Raw genomic sequence first — 8341 nt, forward strand, 5'->3', positions numbered from 1 at the left:
GACTGAGAGGGACCTGTTCCAGGTTTATAAATATCTGAGGTGTGGCGGCCATAGTGGTGAGGCCAGTCTCTTTTCAGTGGTACGTGGAGACAGGACGAGGAGAAACTGACATAAGCTACAGCATAGGAAGTTTCGCACGAATGTGCATAAGAACTTCTTCACGGTGAGGGTGACGGAGCACTGGAACAGGCTGCCCAGGGAGGTTGTGGAGTCTCCTTCTCTGGAGATATTCAAGTCTCGCCTGGACGCCTACCTGTGCGACCTGGTGTAGGGAGCCTGCTTTGGCAGGGGGGTTGGTCTCGATGATCTCTAGAGGTCCCTTCCAACCCCTACAATTCTGTGATTCTGTTTGCAAGTGTAGCAGAATTTAAATTTAACTACAAATGTAAATTATAACATAGAATTAATGTTGCTATAATCTAGCCCAAGTATTTTCTCTGTCCTAAGATACCTGCACAAAAACATTTGTCATATCCCGTTGTCTATCATGTAAAGCCATGCAAACTACTTTTTTTTTTCTTTTCCTTTTTCTTTTTTAATGTATTAATGGTTGCCATGATATCCTGGCAGAGAAGCCTTCCCAGTAATCAACCTGGCATATCTGTGGTGGAGTATAACATTTCTGAAAGATCTCATGAATTTACAGCAGCGTACTTCTGCACTGATCTTTGGTCACGTCCAAATGCTTGGACTTACATTGTGAGGTGGTATAAAGACACAATCTGGAGTCCTTTTAGATTAAAGCAATACGTTCTCTATGGTCCCACAGCTATAAAGGCAGACTTACTTGGAAGTAAAAATCTTTTTGAAATGCGCATTCTGTGGACTTTAAGATGTAACTACCTATGGTTTTGTACTGCAAATCTACTCCTGTTAAGTTTGAATGGTGTGCTACGTAAGAAAATACTAAACCCTTGACCTCCTTGACCCAGTGCAGCACAGGAACATGTTCATAAACATCAGTGGGACAACATGTGAGATGCATATTCATGCCAGATACAGTTGGCAGATTACACCATACTTTATTATATGTTGTACAGAATACTTAAAGTCCTCAGAGTTATTTTCATTATTATTCACACCATAGAATCACTGCATGTCTAACATAAATGATATTTTGTTCATCACTAGTTTTATGGGTTGAGGAAGATAAATGTTAATATTTCTACAGAAATATGTAGAATTTTCTTATGTTGCTGATCTAGTGTTATGTTCAACATTCTTCTGAGTTTCTTACTATTTTATTGTATTTTCATAGTATCATCTGGCTTAGGTGCAGCTTCCTTTACAATTTTTTGAATGAATGACTGGGAAACAAAAACTGAAAACTTCATACTCACAGAGTTCTGATTTGCCAAATGAAAGCTAGGAGCAGCATATTTTGTACTTTCCTACAGGAGCAGACAAACTAAAACCAAAGTCCAAAGTAAAATAGAAATAAAAGAGCACTTCTGCAAATTCTTAAATAAATTTAAGGAAATCAGAAAGAAAAGATGACAGATCATTCCTTTCTCCCTTTTGCTTTTTTTCCCTTCTGTTTTATCTTGTAGCACGAGGCTGTTGTTGCCCAAATCGTTCAAGTTACAAAAGGCATTTATCCATACAACCTGCCATTCTGTTTTTTTTGTTTTGTTTTGTTTGTTTGTTTTTTTTACAATGCAGCTCAGAAGGTCAGGCAGAAAATGCAAAGGGCAATCAAGGATCTAGGCCTGTAAAATATATGGAGAGGCATATTTGCAGAATTACACATTATCCTGCAACCACTTCATTATAGCATTCCACAGAATGAGAATGAGCTGAGGTTGGCAGGGACCTGAGTCCACCTGCCCCAACTCCTGCTCCATCAGGAACACATCCAGATGGCTTCTGAAGATCTCCAAGGAAGAGGCTCCACAGCCTCTCTGGATGTCCTAATTCTCCATCACTCGTAAAGTAGAGTGCTTTTTGATGTTTAGAAAGAAAATTCTTTTTATATTATTTTTCTTTTTCTGCTGAGAAATTGATTAGGGAGAGGCCATTAGCTTACCTCTGTAAAGGTACCTAAGACAGCATTGCAGGAAAAAGGACCAGGATTGGAGCATTACCTTGAATTTTCTCTTTTAGAAGCACTATGTTGACACATAGGCTAGGGACATTGTTAACCAATCTGGCAAAGGACTAGCTGAGCAACTTCTTCAAAACTCATGTTGTATTTCTGGATATTCCATTATTTCAACTGAAATCAGGCAGCATGCTGTACTTCTTTCCAAATATTGACCAGGTTCTGACTGTACTCAAGCCAGCTGGCTGCACAATGGATCACTGGTTGGATTGGCATGTTGGAACAATCCATGAGGAAAATGAGGGGAACTAAATGCTGGATAGGAGATTAAGCAACACAGCCGTGATCTGGCCTGTACCTTGAAGAAGTTTGGCTTTGGCTGCTCATGCAGAGGAGATTGTATATGAGGGAAATCTGATACCATCGACAGCAACAGATAGGGAATGACTTCAACTGGTCATGCATTTTCCTCAAACCCAGACAAGCATCGGTGCACTACGTGTCATCTTTCAGGCCACACTTGTCCCAGACAAGATTTGTTTACTGAGAATGAAGTAAAAATTTGACGCAGCAGGAGAGCATGCACAAGAACTCCTCATGGTGTGCAGCATTATTAGCAGTCTCCTCATGTAAACTATGGCTAAGAGCTGTTACAAAACAAAGCAAATATTAGCAATAATTAGGAGGCTTAGAGAGAATTATTCACACCAGCAAGGCTGTCTCTCTGAGCTCATAGGAGACAGTTATAAACCCTGCTGATTTCATCCAAATCAACAGAATAGCAACTCAAAGAGGAAGCACAACAACAGGCAACAGATCAAGCTGGAAAAGAACAGGCATGGCTTGTGGAAAGACTGGAGAACACAGAGCAGGAGGTCCTAGGCTGTGGGCAGTGACCGAGTTGTGAACTCTCATCTTTGACATTCAGGACTGTCTCATGCCATATAAGTAGCTACACTTCCAAATTTCCCCTTCAGTAGCCTGCAACCTATTGGAGATACCTCAGCTTCTCTGGCAAGGAAGCAGATGTAGCTCACACCACCACACCATTTATCATGGTAAATCCTTGGGTAGCGTTTCTTACAGGTTACCTCTGTTTAAGGAGTGGCATGGCTTGTCATGAGTGGGAACAGTAATGATAAAATCAATGAGATAGAAAGCTTGAAAGGGAAGAATATATGAGTTACAGAAGAAGTTATACACATTTTGATAGTTTTATTTGTCTATGTAATGTAACGACTTTTCTGTACGAGTATACTGAAATTAAACTGAAAAGAGTTGTTGTGGCATTTCTGTGCTGATCTAAAAATCTTCAGGAATAAGTTAGATGTCAGAAAAATGTTCAGACCATCCAGTGAGTAAAGGACTGCCCAAATATGGATAGAAATTGAGCTGAAGATTGTACACTGTAGCATTGTTTAGTTTCATTGTACCTCAGCAGCTCATGAAGTTTGCCTACAAGTTCTAATAGAAATTGAGAAATGTTTGTTCAGTTGTATAAGGAAAAGATTGAAAGATTTTCCCTTTCACTTTAACTACAGTAAGTTTGGAAACAGAATATACAGCACACGATCTGCAAACTAGCCATCCTGAATCAAACTCAGCACTTGTTATTTTAGGAATGATGGCAGCCATTACCAAAGACCCCCTCCAGGGTTGTGTCTTGTACAAACTGGGGGAGGAGACAGCTCCTACTGTGAGACATTTACCAAGTAAAAACAAAAATAAATGAGGGTGAAGAGGTTACCAGCTAGCCCTCTTAGTTGAATGCATTGCAAGATTTCTTTCTGTTCTTTGACCCTACTTGATTACCTAGGGGACAGACAAGAGGAAGAGAGAGATGAAACAAAAGGGCTACAAATGGACAAGTAAAGAGGAGAAGAATAGGAAGAAGAAGGAGAATCTTCCTACTGGACTCTTATGACAGTGTTAGCCTAAGCTTTGCCAATGCAATGGTAGAACCGAGCCTGAAAGACTTATTTGTTAAAGGACAAATATCTGGTCACAAAGCTTATTTCCATGCTTCCAGGATATTCAGAGCATCACATGCCAGTCTATGAATTTCAGATTGTGACTGACGTCAGCCACACATTATAAAAAGATAAAAAATTTGGACTTTCACATTAAGAATTCTTTACATCAATAAAATATTAAAAGCACTCTTGCTGTGTGCCTGAGATGCCATAAACATTGCACCAACTCAGAACTCACATAACCTTTTCTACAGCAGCAGGTCTGAACTTAAAGGTTTATTAGTGGGCATCCATTTGCATAATCCTGTGGATTCAGTTTTTATTACTAAAAAATAAAAATAGAAATTAAAAGTAAATTACTTGCTTTTTGCAGCCATTTTAATGCTACTTTTGTTTCAGTACTGGATTTCCAAAATGCCTCACACTAAGATTGTTATAAATCATTTAAAATTAAAAGTAGCTGGCAAGATAGTCTTCTAAAGAGGTGGGTTTGCCATGTCTAAACTCAGTCTCCTCTTCTTGGATGTCATTTCCTATGCAAAGGGATTTGGTATGATTTGTGTTTTTCTCCATAAGACTAACTTGCCAACAGTATTATGTAGCAGTAGAGCCTCTGAAAACGAAATAAGGTATTTATCCTACCCTTAATGTATCTCATTTTATGCTTTCAGAATATGGAGTAATAGCTGCTTTTGTAGTTAAATGCAAACTCTGGCTGATGAGACTGAAGAATTTAACTGAAGTATTTTGGAGAAGACAGATTAGTCTAGGTCCAAGAAAACTATACGTCCTTTCTTTTGTTCCTCACTCTGATGAATGATCAGTTAATAATCGTGATAATTTTTTCTGGTGACTATATTCAGATTCTATTAGTCTTTAACTGAACATTGGCATACTATGACTTGTATTTCAAGAAGCACTACTAATTGCCCCACCAACTACATTCCTAGATAGTGTTTATTATATATACCAATAGGAAAACATTAACTAAACACACATCCAACAGCAAGATGACAGTAGTATTACTTGAGCTACAGTCTGAACACAAGGAACAGTATTTGGGCTTGAAGTCTACTAAGGAAAACTGAAATTCAGTTTTCTTTTTTTGACCTAAGACTCTCTTATCATTGGACTATCTCAATTTACTAAGATGCAGTCATACAGTTGTCAATAAGCACAGCAGTGATAAAATCATATCTTCAGCAAAGGCAAGTGGTCACTAAATAACTTTTTTGTTATTACAGAAGTATCAAGGAAGTTTGACAAGAGCTTTGCCAGCTACAGCAACATTTACGCTCTAACACCAGCACAACTGGTAAAAGATCTTAATATCCCCCTCAAAAACACAGAGAAAATAAAAACAAACTGGCGATATCTGGACAATGCTTGGATATACTCTGTGGGTCTTTTTCAGGTACGAATAGAGCAAATGAAAGGCAAAGAGGTTACACAGGTATGCTGACCTTGCTTGTGTTTATGGTTTCATCCATGTCACACTTTGATCATGCAGGAAGTTGTATGTATTTTAATGTAATTGTGCTGTGCTGATGGTTGTGTAGGCATTAAGTCTGTCCAAAAATCACATGTGGGAAAGCCCTCATAATATAAACAGAATCCAGAATACTAATGGACTTTCATGTAAATAACTTTCAAGAAATATCATATAAACCAGATGTGCCATCTGTGTGACTGAACACACTCTTGATTAGAAAGTAGACATCCTTAAAAAAGCTTCAAATTACATCAATAAAAGCCCTGTTCATTCTGCTGTTCATCCCCTGTTCATTCAGTTCTGAGGAACTGGTTTTATGTAACCCAGGCATGGCTTTTTGCTTTAAAAGAAGCTCACATTACTGAAGTTAGCCTCTTTCTGTGGAGTTAATTTCTTGTGCATTGGGAGAGCAATGGAAAATAAAATTTGAAAGAAACAACAAACAAAAAACTGATGATCTTGTTGGTGCAGAGTAAAGTGGGCTAAAGTGTATCCCAGGCACTTCCTAGTTATTTTTATTTTGTAAGTGATTTCATTGATTTCACAGAGCCATTCATATCCCTGAATTATTACATAAACAGTAAGTGCATTAATGGACTGGAACATAATCATTTGGTTTCAAATGGTTAAGTATTCAGAATTGGAGAAAAGCCAGAGAGAAATCATGATTCATAAACATTCATCAGCAAAATTGTTTTGTTTCTTTTTCATATCAATTCTTTAAACCCTAAAAAAATATTATCTCATAGCATTTAAGGAATTGTTTAATTAAGACATTAAGATATTTTAAGTACACTAGCATCAGCTTACAGTTAAGGATAGGGATTATCAAAGTGTGTAAGTAAAATATGGTCTTTTATGACCCTTCTATTGATTCTTATCTGTCTCTAGAAAAAAAAAAGCATATAAACATGTTTTCCCAGCTAAAGTCAGAGGCTGAAGCACGGTATGGCCCTAAATCATGAACTATTTAGTCTCTGACACCCAGCTTTTTTTTTTTTCCAGTTTGGAGATGCACTCAAACACCAGTGAATGCCCATGACATTGAGAACTCCTTTGAACACTCCATTGCAACTTTCTTTTCCATCTTACCATTTTTTTTTAATACTCTGTGTTTTTCATTTAAATTAGCCAGATCACAGAAGGATCTACTCCCTCTCATTGATTACCAAACAATAGGAACACAATACAAATCTAGTGGCTTTGATGCTTGTTAGAATCTTCCCCTTCGTGTACTACTTTAAAACACACTGTCTGTGGATCTGTCATGCCAATAAGGGTTTCTGAAGAACTTTTTACCCTGTAGGAAGTAAACAACTCGACAATCATAACAAGATACAGAATATTGCTTGAAACAAAGAAAAAAAACTTTGGAGGCTAGAACTGGTTCTAGCTTAATGACTGAAAGAATTCCAAGGCACGTTAAAAGAGATCTTGTCAAAACCACACATGAGGTTTATGCAGCTTTATGTAAATGTAACAAACTAGTTGCTTGCAATAATACTAATTTGGGCTAGAAAGCAAATGCTGTTGTTCAAAAGTTGATCATGTCAGAATCTGTAATGACCTACCTAATAGCTAAGAGGAGATACAATAAAAACTATTCAAGATTTTTCTTTTCCTCCAATTACATATAGCCTTTTGTTTAGTTGCTATAAAAGTATTCTGTACATTACACTCCTAAACTTAAAAAAAAAGTCAATATTTTCTGAATTTTCTCTCATGCAGAATGACCACATGGGAAAGCTCTCTGAGCCAAGGAAGCATTATATTGCTACTCTGCTTACAGATCTTCTTTGTCGGGCCACTTAAAGGTACTCTTCTGCAAGATGGATGTTAACCCACAGTCTTAAAATCTACATTTAAAATTAAGTGTAGAAGCAGTATGAAAATACCCCTGTGATCACTTCCACATCTGTATTAAGATCACGTTTTTTACTACCAGCAGAAGGATAAGGTACAGAGCCAAGTTCTATTCTCAGTCACCAGTGTAAATCCAAAGTATCCTCATCAAAATCAGTGAACTTATTCCAGATTTACACTCTTGGGTCTAAAGCATAGTTCAAGCTGTCTTGTTTTAATATTCTTCAGCTAAGAAGAACGTCTGGCTTTCCAGAACTCTGGAAATGTGAGCTTGTGTACTGCCAGCTTAACAACAAAAAAAAAAAATCAGATTCTTGTGTGTTATTTTCTTGAACACAGATACAGCAAAATGACATTGACTCCAACCCCACACTTCTGTTGCCAGAAGTCAAAAGTGTGTTAACATTTGTATTTTTGTCCAAATATATCTATTAATATGAATTTATCAGCTCCCCAGGAAATTCATTAAGTTCTTTTTGTACTTTGAGATTGACTTTCTTGGAGAAGTCCAAGACTAGTTCCTCTAACTTTTCCTTCACTACTCTACCAACTTAATGAGCTTGGTAACTCTTAAATCTCACAGTATAATGAATGTGTTTCCTTGCTCTGTATGGACAGTACAATTGTAGGTAGTCTCAAAAGGCTGCAGCATTAACCATCAAGCATTTATTTTCATTTCCTTGATCATGATGTCCAGGGAAAACGCTCTGTTTAAGAAAGAATGGTCATTAAGTGCTAGACGTGACAATCTGAGAATAGAATGAAGCTACGTAGAATTTCCCTCTGTGTTTTCTCTTGTACCAAAATACCCATGGAGAAATGAAAAGTTGGAAAAGCCTGTAGAGATGTATAAAGTCATCTCAGGCATCCAGCCACAGAAATCTCTGAGTGTGGGACGTGACAACACAGACTAGCCTGGAACAAAATTACCTCATTGCTAGCACAGGTCAAAGAGTTACTGCAATACTAAAA

Source organism: Meleagris gallopavo, chromosome 11 (assembly GCF_000146605.3).
Source record: "Meleagris gallopavo isolate NT-WF06-2002-E0010 breed Aviagen turkey brand Nicholas breeding stock chromosome 11, Turkey_5.1, whole genome shotgun sequence".
Classification (NCBI taxonomy): domain Eukaryota; kingdom Metazoa; phylum Chordata; class Aves; order Galliformes; family Phasianidae; genus Meleagris; species Meleagris gallopavo.